Genomic DNA, 13,982 nt, shown 5'->3' with positions numbered 1-13,982 from the left:
ATGGATGTTGCAAATGGGAGGAAACATAAAATCTGCCATTAGACAGGAGTCAAAGCAGTGAAAAACACTTTCATTAACCCAATTACCATCTGAGGCCAGTGTTACAATGGCTAGGTTCACTCATTAAGTCATTGCCACTCATTAAGTCATTGCCAACATGTTTTGATTACTTACCCTCACCCCACTTTCTCTCTCACTCTCCCTCAAAGTAAATGCTTCTTATAATGCGAAGGCAAAGCTGGAGAATTAGTAAGGTAATAGATGTGATCTGCTTGCTAACTATAGCCGGCGTTCACGCGCAGAATATCAAAGAGGGTCTTACATAGGAGTTAGCTGCATATTGCTGTGTAAGCCGTGTCATCGCGCGGTTTTACATGCCCCCATGTGTTTGTGGGTGCATGCGAGTGTGTGTGCGCAGGTGTGAGTGTGTGGTGCTCCACCACATATGCCTGCAACATCTGTTGCTGTGGGACGAAATTTAGCATGGAGCAAATCTCATCTCTCACTGGAAGGTGAACACATACATATATTTGGCACATCCTTCGACCCACACACACACACACACACACACACACGCATGTTTGTTTTACTATACTTGTGAGGATTTTATTTACTTGATTCATTCTGTAGCTCTAATAGTAATTACTATACACCTGACATTAACCCTAACCCAAATCTAAAACCTTAATCTTAAATCTAATCCTAACCCAAAAAATATGTCCTTACAAGATCTGCCCAATTTTCTCACACTGGAGGATTTCCTCATCTTTCAGTACTTGTGAGGACATTTGAAAAACAAGAACACACACACGCATGCTAGGTCCATGCAGAGTTCCTACCATGCTGAGGCAGGAGTGAAAGTCAAGTGGTTGAGGCATTAGTTGAAGTGGCATCTGTGTGGGCTGACAGGCGCTCCTGCGCAGCTGGAATGACATTGCTCCCTTCAGTCTCATATCAAATTCAAGGCTTGATTCTGATCGGCTGAAGGCTTGTACCCAATCTACATAAAAGGCAGTTCAAGCCAACGCAATGTGACTTTCAAAGTGTGTGTGTGCGTGCGTGGATGTGCATCCCTGCATGGTTGCAACGCGGGCGATGGTGTTTGTATGTGGCTGTGTCTGCTTGTGTGCGCTCCGTAAATGCTGATTTTTACGCTTGAAGAGAGCAGATTTTCATACATTTAAGGGCAAGCACATGGCTAAGCTATGACAGACGGTGGCCGCTGATGCATTAGAAAAGCCTGTGTAAACCATAAGCTGAGGGAGAGCGGGAACACATGCAAAACTCACAGCTGTATCCACTCATTCATCCGCTCATTTTACACCACTAAGGCTGTATGTGGAAGCATACCCTGCACCCTGCTCTTTCTTTTGTTCTTACCATCTCTCTCTCGCTCTCTTTTGCCCTTTTGTTCTCCTCATCCTTCTTCAGCCTCTGTGTCTCTCTCCGCCTCTTTCTTCTCTTTCTTCCTATCTATCCATCTAGCCCCGCAAACACTGATGTTTTATGGATGTTGGTACGACGGCCTGCACCAGTATTGAAAGTCTGTGTATATTAATGTGAAAGTGGAAACACTGCTACAGAACCTGCATCACTCTGTGAAACGGGAACGCCAATATTTTTTTTGATGCTGGTCCAAAATAGGTTTGTTTGAATATGAACCAAAAGCTCATCATTCATCATGGGTTGAAAGATGAATTTGGCCCAGCTATGTTTTTCTAATGATGTCTATCAAAGTGTATTAGTCTGTTAAAGTAATTCCTATAATGCTGTTGATAACCTACAGTATAGGCGTATGATATTCATTCTCAGTGTATGGACCATGAAGTTATCACACTGCCGGCTAATGAGACACATATTTTTTATGGATCACATTTGTGTTATAAATTTATGGTGACTTTTTATACTTGATTTCTGTCTAGACCTACTTGCCGCCCTCTTAACCCCTAAAACTCAAATATCACATCTCCTCTAGTGCTCACATGTGAGGTCAATCAGTGATTATCCCAATGTGTGGAGAGGATCAAATTATCGACATAATAAAGGTGAAGGTTTTAATTTTGTGATTTGTGAGTAGAGGAGTAGTTCAGTTTCCTCATGATAATTAAGGGGGCTTAAGCCCAACACCACTACCTGAAAGGGTTTTTAGTCAATGCATGTGTTTTATATGTTGAATATGAACTCTTTTCATGCCATATCAAATAATAAAAACTGTGTGCTTGTTTGCCAATCATCCATCCATCCATCATCTATCTGTGTGTGCTTGCTTGCTGTATTAGCCAAAGCGGCCAGAGATGCACCACAGCATGAGACTCCAGCCTTTGTTGAGGCTACTCAAGTCTCAAAGAGTCAAAAACATTTAAAATGAAAGAGAGAAAAAAAAAAACAGCCGATCGCCCTCCACCTCCACTTCGGCATCGTTTAAATCCCTTTCTTTAATCCAGCTGATGGGCTGAAATACTCGCCGGGCACTTGTTTCTCATTCTCTCAAATCCTCCTCGTCTTCTCTTCCTCTTTTCTTCCTCCTAGGTCCTCAGAGGAAGTTTTGGAGATAGATGAATAATGCATGGTATAACAAGAGTGAGCGTTAGGAAGGAGAAGAAGTCGAGTGAAGAGGGAATAATATTGTGCAATCACATTGGATACTACAGGCCCTTTCATCCTCTCTCAGCCATTCACCTCATGCTCTCATGTGGATTTGCGGTCAGTCCGTTTCCTGTTGCGTTTCGAGGCCCGTCCGCGGCCACAGATGTTAAAGGGCACGGATGAATTTAAGGTATGATGCTGATACTGAGCGAAATTGCTTTTGTGGTTGTTTCTTTGCATTGAGAAGTGAGCAGGGGTAGAGCAAACTGAAGGGAGATAGGGCACAGGGAGGAGAGACAGGTGTGGGCAGAGCAAGATAGAGAGAGAATAGCAGAGAAAAGGACGGTGGAAAAAAAATTCACCCATGTCTGACGTGAAATCCGGCGAGCGCTGCACCTCTGGATCGTTATCTGGTGCCTGGCGATGGATGGAGGGGTGGACGGGAGGGGAAAATGTCTGTGTGATGAGGTTTTGAATGTCCATTGTTGGACTGTAGGGAGAGAAAGGGTGAAATGAGGACAGGAAGATAGAGAGATAGAGAGAGATGTGCAATGTGCAAAATGTGAGTTCTCAGGAGAATAGTTCCTTGGTCGTGAGCAGTGCAGGCCTCAGTAGGTTTTTCTTTCGATTAAATTTCAATATCTAGCAGTCATAGCAGCGTGTGCATGTGTGTGTGTGCTGTAGCTTATACTATGTGTGTATTAATGTACAGTGCACATGCATATGCACTCTGCTACGTGTATAAACTACAAAAGTATAGATCTTAGAATCAATTGATGAGCGGATGATGGGGAGTCACAGACGATAAGGCTGGGAGGATTTGATGTGCTCTCTCTGCCGTCCTCCACATGGTGCCGTTTCCCCCCGGGCAGGCCAGCGCTCACGTCCTCCGTCCCATCTCTCTGTAGCACCAGGAAATGACTTGGCCAGGACCGCAGGCAAAGTGTACAGCAAAGGCCATGAAACCATCCATCTATATCTTTCTCTCTCTCTTTCTCCAAATGTGTGACAGAGGTCACCTTGAATCCAGCCAACTCTTTTAATGTACAGAGAAACTGAGTTACAAACACACACACACACACACACACACACACACACACACACACTAGCCCTCAGTATTCTCTCTGTCCTTGCTCATCCCTAACCCTCCTTCTCTTTCTCTACATTCAGATCTCTTTTTCTCTTCCTGTCTCTGACCCCTCTGTCATTTTTTTTTTCTTTTTAGTTTCACCTCCCCTGCCTCCTCCTCCTCCTCCTTCCTCCTCTCTGCCTCTCTACAGCCAAACACCCAATGTCATATAGAGGACACAGGAAGTGAACTGCAGCAGTTTGACAACAAAACAACAACTGTTACCACCATATTTACTACCACTAGCACTGCTGCTTTATACAACAGCTGATCCCCCACAGCGGCTACTACAATGACTGCTATTACCATTAGTATTACTGTTGCATGAAAACAGCAAGTTATGATATTGCTACTCTTTACAAATTATTGATAAATCATTGTTTTGGAATTAACTCTTCAAATTTCCCTTTAAGTAGCCTCAGAGCTAGATTTTTTTTTTTTTTTTTTTTTTTTTTTTTTATCCATGTTGTACAATAATGGAAGTGAAATATTCAAAACCAAGCTGCCGTTGTTACATGGCTGCAGCATAACATAACAGATAATATATTGATGTGTTGTGCATCATTTTCTACACATTTCCCTGTAATTCAGCAGGATATCTGGTATCTTTGGTATCTTTTGGTATCTAGAGTTTAGTAATAAAACTCTGTGGGTCTTCAAAAAGCTCTGCTGTGCAGCAAAACGTTTGTAATGAAGAACCCACTGATGAGATCAGCAGGCTTGAACGGGTTAATGAATATGTGTAATTAAAGAGAGCTATATTTGATAGATTTTAATTAAATATCAAAATACAATTTACAACAAATACAAAACAATTTAATGGCAACATGGATTGGTTGCAGTACAGAGAGAAATTTAACATGTTGAAAACATGCGGAAAATATGTTAAATATATTTGTAATTTATTTGTGTCAAAATTACATTTTTACATGCCAAAATGTAAATTTTAGATATCTGTAACACACTTTTGACATGTTAAATATCTTTTGACATGCAGACATTACATTTTGACTTGTCAAAACTAATTTACAGGTATCTTTAACTTAATTATGGATATCAGTATTTTCTTTTTCAGTAGCAAGACTAACGATTACATATTGAATTCCCAGATGTCGAAAAAGGATTGTCACGTATGTAAATGTAATTTCAGATATCAATTGAACAATTTAATTTAGAATATGTCTGATATATCAACAATTGTATTTTAGATATGTAGCCTAATTAGCATATTCATTTTGAATATGTTGACAGATTTGTGTATATTTTGCCTAATTAGCATATCCATTTCAGGTATGTCAGACATACAGTATCAACAACTGCATTTCAGATATGTAGCCTAATTAGCATATTAATATCCATTCGCTTGCTAAGGAAAGCCCTTTTAACATTTAATCAGCAGGACATTTTGACTAGTGGAAATTCCTTCTTGGATATGTAAAATTAAATTCTGGCCAGTTATAAAGGGAGTTGTAGATATTTCAAATGTAATTGTTACTGGTGCAAATATAATTTTCACTAGTTACAATTGTGTTTTAGATTTCTGAAATGCAATTTATATCGGAAATGCAATTCTAGATATTATTACTAGTTACAATTTCAAACCAACATATCAGTAATTTAATTTTGACTAGTCAGGATTGAATTTTAGATTTGATATCTGTCATAAGGACACCTAGGTATCTACAGTGAACATAGCCACTGCTTAGAATTGAATTATTATATGAATAATTCATATTTTGACCAGTGAGAATTAAGTAGATATAATTAATCAGAATTGCAATTAGTCAGAATTACATTACAGATATGTCAACTTGGAATTATAACATGTCAAAAATTGAATTGTAAATATCTGTCATGGATTTTGAATGGAAGTCAATGGTAAAAGTTGACTGGTTGTAATTTAGTTACAGATATCTACAATTAATCGTTGCTATCAAGAATCAGTATTTTGACTAGTGAGAAATTAATTGTACACATCTTTACTTAGAATTATTACTGGTCAAAATTACATTATGGATATGTTGGCTTGGAATTCCTACTAATCAAAAAGCTGCAGTTGCCATTACCGCTACTGACTAAATATTAAAACAGCTCGCTATCTAGTTTTACCTCCTCTCTGTGGCATTTTGTATAAATTTTTGCATGGAGGCCATAAGGCACAGAGGCATTTTACTTGTTACATTTACCATGCTTCAGATTTTACTGTGTTGTTTGACCGTCTTGCTTGAATGCAGCGCAGTGTGTGCAAGTTATTGTTCTAACTCAGATCAAACATATTTTGTTACTGCAGTACACTGAGTAATTGACCCCTTAATTAATCGGTCGATTGTGTGGCATGCTAAGAAAAGGACTGCAAACACAGCAAGTCTTCAAAGGTCACACATGCACTGAGAGAGATCCACTAGTGCACGCTGTGGCGTGTGCACACAGGTATACACACACACACACACACACACACCTCAGGATTTCCTGAGAAGGACAGATGCCCTTATTCAGCATCAGTTAACAGGCGATGTGTGAAGACATTTAGAGCAGCACATTTAACATCCCCACCTTGTCTCTCACCCTATCCACAGTTGTTTGTCTTCCTCCCTTGATAAAGTGAAGGACCCAATGTGTGTGTGTGTGTGTGTGTGTCATGCACAATCAGTTGAAACATTTCCCACAGTCCCAGACCAGATCAACTGACCTTCCACAGACATGAGCAATGAAGAGTGATGGGTGAAATGGGAAAGAGGATCAGTAGAAAGGAAAGCACCAGAGAGCTGTGGAAGGAATGACAGAAAATTAAAAAAAAGAGCAAAGCAGAGTAATATGCAGAAAGCAGAGGAAAGGGAAGGCGATCATTGACAGTGCTGTGCAAGTTCACACTTGAGAAGAACTTGCTCAAAGTTCAGTCCACACAGATTAAAATGAACTCATTCATACTTGAATTTTCAGCTACGTTCATAGTCCCAAAAATGAATTTGCTCACATTCATTTATGCTGTTTTTTTTTTTTGTTTTTTGTTTTTTGAGGTGTTCTTAACAGTAGAACCTCCTCCCCCAGCCCCCAATCACTGCCACCACCCACGTGGCCCACTACAGAATCATTTCTTTTAAAAGCCAAGAAAAAACAATGAGTACATGTTTTACCACTTAAACAATATGTCATATTTTTTTCAGACCCAGTGACTTATTTTTTCAGACCCAGTGAGCACAATTTTAACAAAAATGTGAGATTATTTTCTCTTGTAATCTCTAAAGATTTGTTCGTCAGCCTCTGGTGCCATACTACAGTGCACGAGCAATGTTAACTCTCGCGAGAATTAACAACGCTCACATTCACGGTCATTAGTTGCAACCGGACGCATGTTTGCCGTTCACCAAAAACACGTTCAGTGAACAGTGAACACGTTCATGCACAACACTGATCATGGGTGACGTAAGAAAGAGGGGCAGAGTGAAATCCTGTGGACCATTTTTGACAGGAGAAGTCAGTGGAAAGAGCAAGGGGAGAGGGGGAGAAAACCAGTGAAGGAGGCAGGGGAGAGGAGACAAGCGAAAAATATAAAAACGGTGAACCAAAACAGACCAGTGCCAGATGTCCCTGGAAGAAAGCATTCTTCAAACAAACCCCGCGGACAGTGAGCTCTTTCACTGCCCTCTCTGCAATCCCCCTAAGTCCTAAATCTTCCCCAAATCCGACCTTAAAAGAAACTGTGAGGCAGAGAGGTTGTGTTTGAGCTGCGACCGGCTTCGACTTTATTTCGCCCGCTACCTCTCTGTACCTACAGTACACAGGCCGGGTGCTCTGGGAGCAGCCGACTGAGATTCTCTCCCCCCACGATGGCCAGCATAGCCAAGGTTTTGTGTGTGTGTGTGTGTGTGTGTGTGGGTGGGAGAGTAGGTGTATGGGTACATGGATGCTTGTGTGTGTGAGTGTTTGGGGCATCTGTGTGCATATTCTGTCTTTTGTTGGAGCTGCGAACCAGCATGACACATCAAATAAATGTGAGGGCTCGCTGATTCAAGACTTCACATTCTATCAAGATCTAAAGTGTTACAGTAAGTCAGGAAAAAAAAAATCTTTTTCTACCTCATCTTCCTCTTAAATTGGGATTCAGTGCTCCTGCATTTTGGCTTCAGTTTCAGTTGGATCACTTCAAGCTCCTAGTGGTGCGGCTGTCCTCTGCTTTTTGCACCGAGGCATGACAGTATTAACGTTGTCCCTATTTGTGGTCTAATCCTCGATGGGGAGTTGAAGCTTCTCTCCTCCTCTTCCTTGGCCTTTTAAGCTGATACATGATAACATTAATGTCCTCGTCTGTGGATTCATCCTCGCAACATGTTTCAATGCAGGTCTTCGCTCCTCTTTTCTTTGCTCTACCCGTACAACATAAAATCATAATCACCACCAGATATGTTTTTACAGCTCAGATCTTCCCCTCCTCTCTTTTTCCTCTGCAGGCTGCTGCAGCTTCACTGGAGACTGGAACACCCATCCTCCCCTTTGCTGGTGATTTCATGGTAGCCTGGCACAGCCGTACTCTGATTTCATTTCCATTCTTTACTTCACAAACAGTGTCTGGGCTCTGTAAGATTTAAATCTATTGTAAAAGGGGCAGTAGCAATGGGCATTGACAAAAATACATCGCAGGTGATTGGATCATCTACAGTATCTGTCTGCCAGCTAAGTCCAATCAGACAAACAGCCCATATAACGCAGTATGAGAGCGCTCAAGCTAAACAAACAGCAACTGTGATGGGGAAAGCAAGCAAGCATATCGGTAAACATATTGTTAGCTTAATAGCATGCTGGTACCAGATACTTAGCAGTTTTATAAGGAAAATCTACATCGATATCCTGTTGTTGTTGTTCGGTGCTGTGTAGCTTCTCACTGTCGTCGCCTAAGCCACACCTCAAAGGGCCCCAAAGGACCTCAAGGGACACTGATTGATTTGGCCACTTTTTTGGCTTCCAGTAACACTTCTGCGGGAGCGTGGCCAGATGGTTTCACGAGTCAAACGAAAATTAACTTGCGAGATCAGCTGGCTGTGCAAGGTTAGCTGCATGGAGCCCCCAAAGTAAAACTGGTTGCACTAGTTCCCATGTCCCCAGATGGCCCATAGTGCATTTGGAAGGCTCCACAACCGTCGCAAGCCAGCTGGCACAGGCAGTGCTGGCCAGGCCCTCCAATCGCAAAGTGGCCACTGCCACCCCGCAGGACGTCAGCCTGGTGGAGAGGAAGATGGTAGAGGGAGGAAGACCTGCAGATCACAGTCTGAAAGAGCCAGTGTGTGACCACTCCCTGGTGAAGTCCAAACACCCCACAAGCCTTTGTAGGAAAGACATTTTTAAAAACAACTGTATCTTTTTAATATATCCTATTCCTCTATAGACTCTTATCTCTTTTTTTTTTTTTTTAAATCATTTGGGCTTTATGCCAGGTCTGGGGATTGAGGTCATCAGGCAGTGGACTGTCTGAACCACGTAATGATGACTGATCTGTGAAAAGGAAGCAATGAAACTCTTTTCTTGTTAGTCTAGAATCCTCACAGAAAGAAATGACTCTCTAAAAGTCCAACTTTGTTGTGAAATGCAGCGGAATTCTGATTGATTAGGTTTAATTAAATCGATTGCACACCACTCGTAAAAATTTCAATCCACAGGAACATTTCCTAACGATATGATACAACCATTGCTTATTACAACAATAACACAGCACTGCTTTATACGGAAACTCAAGATGCACCTCTCAGGAATTCTGTGTTAGTTTGGTGTTATTGCCTCGGGGTAAAAGTGGTGGCCATTCTCTCCAGCTGAGGCAGCGCCAATTGCAGTAGAAAACCACTACAAATATGTGACAGCAGTCGAATGTGAAGCAGTTTGAGGAATTATTAAGCATAATTTTATGTTGTATCATTTTGCAGGCCTACTAATGAGGCTACCTCACTGCTCGGCTGAACAACACAGCACTGCTGCACATTTAGCCTACAAATCAAGTCTGCAATCATTCTGGCCACTTTTCCACCGTATGGTATGGCTCCACTTGATTCTACTCTACTCTTTTGGTTTTCCATCAGGCCAAAGCTCTGCAGTACCTGGTGCTTTTTTATATCACCTCTGCCTTCCAAACGAGCTGAGCCAACACTAAAAGGTGACATGGAAACACTGCAGACCACTGACTGGTCAGAGAGATTGATCGCTAGCTGTGTCACTGCCTCACTGCGTCACCATTGTGCGATGTGTGATACGCTGCATAAACCAGCCATTTTTAAATAGCCAAGATGCTATAGTGGCAGTAATTTTTAGAAATTCACTGGGCTACTCGTTTTGAGGAGGTATCCTAAATTGAAATATCCTCCATTGTTCGAGGATTGAGCGAGGGAGTACTGTCTGCAGTGGTAAATGAAATCCAGAGAAATATCTGGTACCAAAAGCAAGTGGAGTCGAGCTGAGCCGGTACCATAGTGGAAACGTGGCTCTAGTGTTTGCCACTAGTAGCTCTGACTGTGTTTTTCACCCTGACAGACTGATGCCACGTGCTGATCTTTCACTCACTATTACATCTAATGTTTGGCAGTGTTCAGGGTTCAGTCATCTAGCAAAAGGAAGTCTAAGATGCCTTGGGAAGATTTCCTCTCAAGCTGCTATTCTTTCAGTTCTTTTGCACCATGTTCACATGGATGCACATAGAGTGTGAACTAATGGAGCCATTTCAAACCACCCATACTCAGCGGAATGGTTCTGTGGCCAGACTAGAGCAGCAAATGTTTGAAAAATATCTGTCTGCATTTTTATTGCAGAAATAATGTATTGTAAATTCTACATTAACCTTTTGTTTCAATAAAAGCACTGGTATGGCAGTACCCTGGGGCCCTCAGTTGACCAGCCACCACCAGACACATTTTATACTACATTTAAATTTACACTGCACAGATCATTTTTATTTGATTTTCTGCTAAAGGTACACTCTCACTTGGTCCTGTTGTTTCTTAGCAAAAAGCTCATGTGAATAAACCTGAAAAGGTCAACAGGTAAGATGGAAATAGGTTCCCTACTCAATGCAATGTATTGTACATGTAAACAATGTGTATGCAAGATTGCATGCTAATATCACACGTAAATGCACACACACACACACACACACACACACACACACACACACACACACACACACACACACACACAGATGGATGATTTGATTGCCACCATTGTGCACTTGGCAATGCCTGTTCCTACAGAGCAGGGTCGGACTAGGAGCAAAAATCATCCCAGGAATTTATATTTAGCACAACTCCAATATCTGTAAAACTTAATACACCTAAAAAAAATAAAGCAGTCAGAGCATACAGCCACAGCATGTTGATCAGCTGTTCAGACAATGGAAAAAAGAAAAAGCACAGAGGCCCCCGGCCAGTTCTATAATGTCTGTGCTGGACTTCGTACAGTGAGGCTATGGCCACACTGATCTGTTGTGTCTGTCGGTCAACATTCATTTTTAATTGTTTTTTTTTTTTTTTTTTTAATAAAGAATGTCGGTGTCTTGATGATATGTTTGTCTCTGCTGCATTTGTGTTGGCTCTGACAAACAAAATGACAAAAAGGCTGAACTTTTTGGAACAGACATCATTTCAGAGCATTGCAGTAGTTGCAGTGGCAGGCACAGCAGTCACTGAGTCGCATTGTCACTGACCCTGCAATCAGACACGAGCGCAGCCCTGACTGATCAGCTGGGTGGTCCGTTTAAACAGACTTGGTGCCCACTGCTCCTCAGCGTTGCAAGTCTGCCTGCTGCACCACAGTCTGCGATTTAAAATTCCTCCCCCGCCCCGGCCTCCTTCTGTGTTACATCTAAGATTCCTCTATGTGGGTTATGTATGTGGATTCTTTGTGTCTTGTTTTATTGTCATGATCTTTTAATGGATGTATCTCCGCGGCTCTGCCAGGGGGGATTGTAAGCTCATACAAGCTGTGTCATGGTGGCACAGATTTGATCTGCAGCCTCACAGGAGTAGAGCCATACCACCAAGTTAAAACAAATGGTTTTATCCCAACTGAAATTTGCTTAGTCAATGGAATTAGATTTTTTTTTTTTTTTTTTTTTTTTTAGCTATTCATGTTGGTGCATTTTCACTGGATTATGCCAAAGGAATTCCTAAACAGCAGGACAGACAGGTGCACTTTCCATCAAATGTATGTCTGCATAGTCACAGCCATATGTACTGCATTATTAGATAGCTGTTATATGGACATGGCTAAGCTGTTAGAGCTAGCCAATCATACATATCTAGAGACTAAATGCAGAATGCATGATTACACATTTTATTATAACTTGGCATGCAAACTATTTAGCTTGGTAGTCTAATTTAGAAACTGATCCGAGGTGGTCAACCCTCTTGGGGCACAAATTGCTCCCAGGATCCTGTACGTCAGTGTAATTTTTTGAAACTTAATGCTATTTTTTTTAAACAGCTCCATGTTTCTCAAGCTTACGTTCCCTTAATTGATATATCTAGTATATAATGCATGATCTCACTGCATGCATTCAGTAAATAAATTATCTGAAATGATGTTTATGGTCTAGCTGCTTCCAAAGATACTCTTCTTCAGACACACTTTTTATTGACATTACTGAACATTATGGTGTTTGAAAACACTGAGGGCTCGTAGGGCTCGATGACTCGATCCTAGCTAGAGGCCATTTTTGTTTGCTGGCGAATAAAAGATTCAACTACCATAGCTTGCCAGCTTAAGTGCTCACAACAACTTGATGTAAGATCAGTTCATACACAACATGAAATCATATTTCATTACATATTTATCATGTAATGCACAATGAAAGTTCGCTCACTGCTGTGTTCATCTGTGTGCCTGCTGGGAAAATCCCTGCACCGACCTATGGCCTCTCTGCGCCTGCTCAACGCGGAAAAGGATATGAATATCATCCTGCCCCAGGGAAAACAGCACCATGTGGAGAAGTGCTCCCCACTTTTGATGTAAAAACACCATCAAACTTGATAATATCATTTGCATCAGCATTTGCAGTTTTAGAGATCTTACATCTTATCCACTTTAGATACTGTCACATCTTCCCAGATCTGTGCAATTCTGTTTGTTTAAGGTTGATTTACTGGAGTGCTGCATTCAACATGCACACAAATTTGTGTGCTTATATACGTCAGGCTTTGCACAAGTTTATGCACACACACTGTATACACACTGCAGCTGTAGCTCCATGTATTTAGGGGTCATGCCCTGGAGTTACAGAGGCAAAGTATTCTCCTAAAGAAGTTTTCTCACATCCAACACCTCTCTCTTCTATTTCTCTCACAGATATGTTTTCTCTTTTCCCACTTGTTTTACTGTCCGATTCTGACTTGCATCTTCATATTACCTGTGTATGCACTGTACTCTGCAATTTGATTTGACCAGTGTGTAATATTTAGCCTTCTTTTCATCATGAGTCCATATGTATGTGCTTTTTCTTCTTGGCAGCATAGGCAGAAATCCCGGGGCTGGGGGGTGGTGGGGTGGTGTTCACTCCCCAAAAGTCACTGGAAACAAAAGTATATAATTCTAACTCATACAATATATTTAGGAAGTACTTGTGTTCATTATAGACAGAAAACAATGTGTTTTAAGTTTAGAAAGACTGACTCTGTGTGTATGTGTGTGTGTGTGTGTGTGTGTGTGTGTGTGTGAGAGAGAGAGAGAGAGAGAGATCAGGGGTTGTGGTGGCTTGCCTACCCCTAGTAAGGTGTCACCCTGCAAACCTAGAACTGAGAATGAGAAAAATGAGAATAAAACTCGTTTACCGACTACATTTTAGTGAATACGTTGTTTAATTATAAAGATTGCTTTTCACACCAAAATGCTCTTTTTTTGTAGATGGTAGCAGTAATAATTCTCTAATTTTTAGGAGTTACTTCACATAAATAGGTTATAAGTATATTCATATTTTCTTACTGGTTGTGAAACGGCTGCCATGATGTAATTTTATTCATAACATTGGAAAGAAAAGCGATAACACATAATACTGTAAAGATTATGTTAAATTCTTACATATTTTCAGGGTTCATAGTATTTTACACAGTGACAGTAAAATATTAGAGATCTGCTCCCTTGAGAAAATTGTATCTTAGGCATATATTGGCTTTAATTAAGTGTTGCTTCTTCACTATTAATGTAAATAACCTGCATGCCATCTGTGCGTGTGCGTGTGTGTGTGTGTGTGTGTGTGTGTGTGTATTTGCATTGGTGTCTTCCCATATAGAGGTGAAAA

General features: G+C 41.1%; 1 long non-coding RNA gene across 1 annotated transcript in view; it reads left to right on the top strand.

Moving 5' to 3' along the window:
- LOC115367259 (uncharacterized) overlaps positions 1–10,563 on the top strand; it is a 113,747-nt gene extending 103,184 nt beyond the window's left edge. Inside the window, exon 4 of the long non-coding RNA XR_003928898.1 lies at positions 8,164–10,563. This is a non-coding gene — a long non-coding RNA (uncharacterized LOC115367259). The remainder of the gene's footprint in view (positions 1–8,163) is intronic.
- Positions 10,564–13,982: the final 3,419 nt, after the last annotated feature.

The sequence above is a fragment of the Myripristis murdjan genome, chromosome 11 (assembly GCF_902150065.1).
Source record: "Myripristis murdjan chromosome 11, fMyrMur1.1, whole genome shotgun sequence".
Taxonomy (NCBI): domain Eukaryota; kingdom Metazoa; phylum Chordata; class Actinopteri; order Holocentriformes; family Holocentridae; genus Myripristis; species Myripristis murdjan.
The sequence above is the reverse complement of the archived record's forward strand: the minus strand, read 5'-3'. Positions and strand labels throughout refer to the sequence as shown.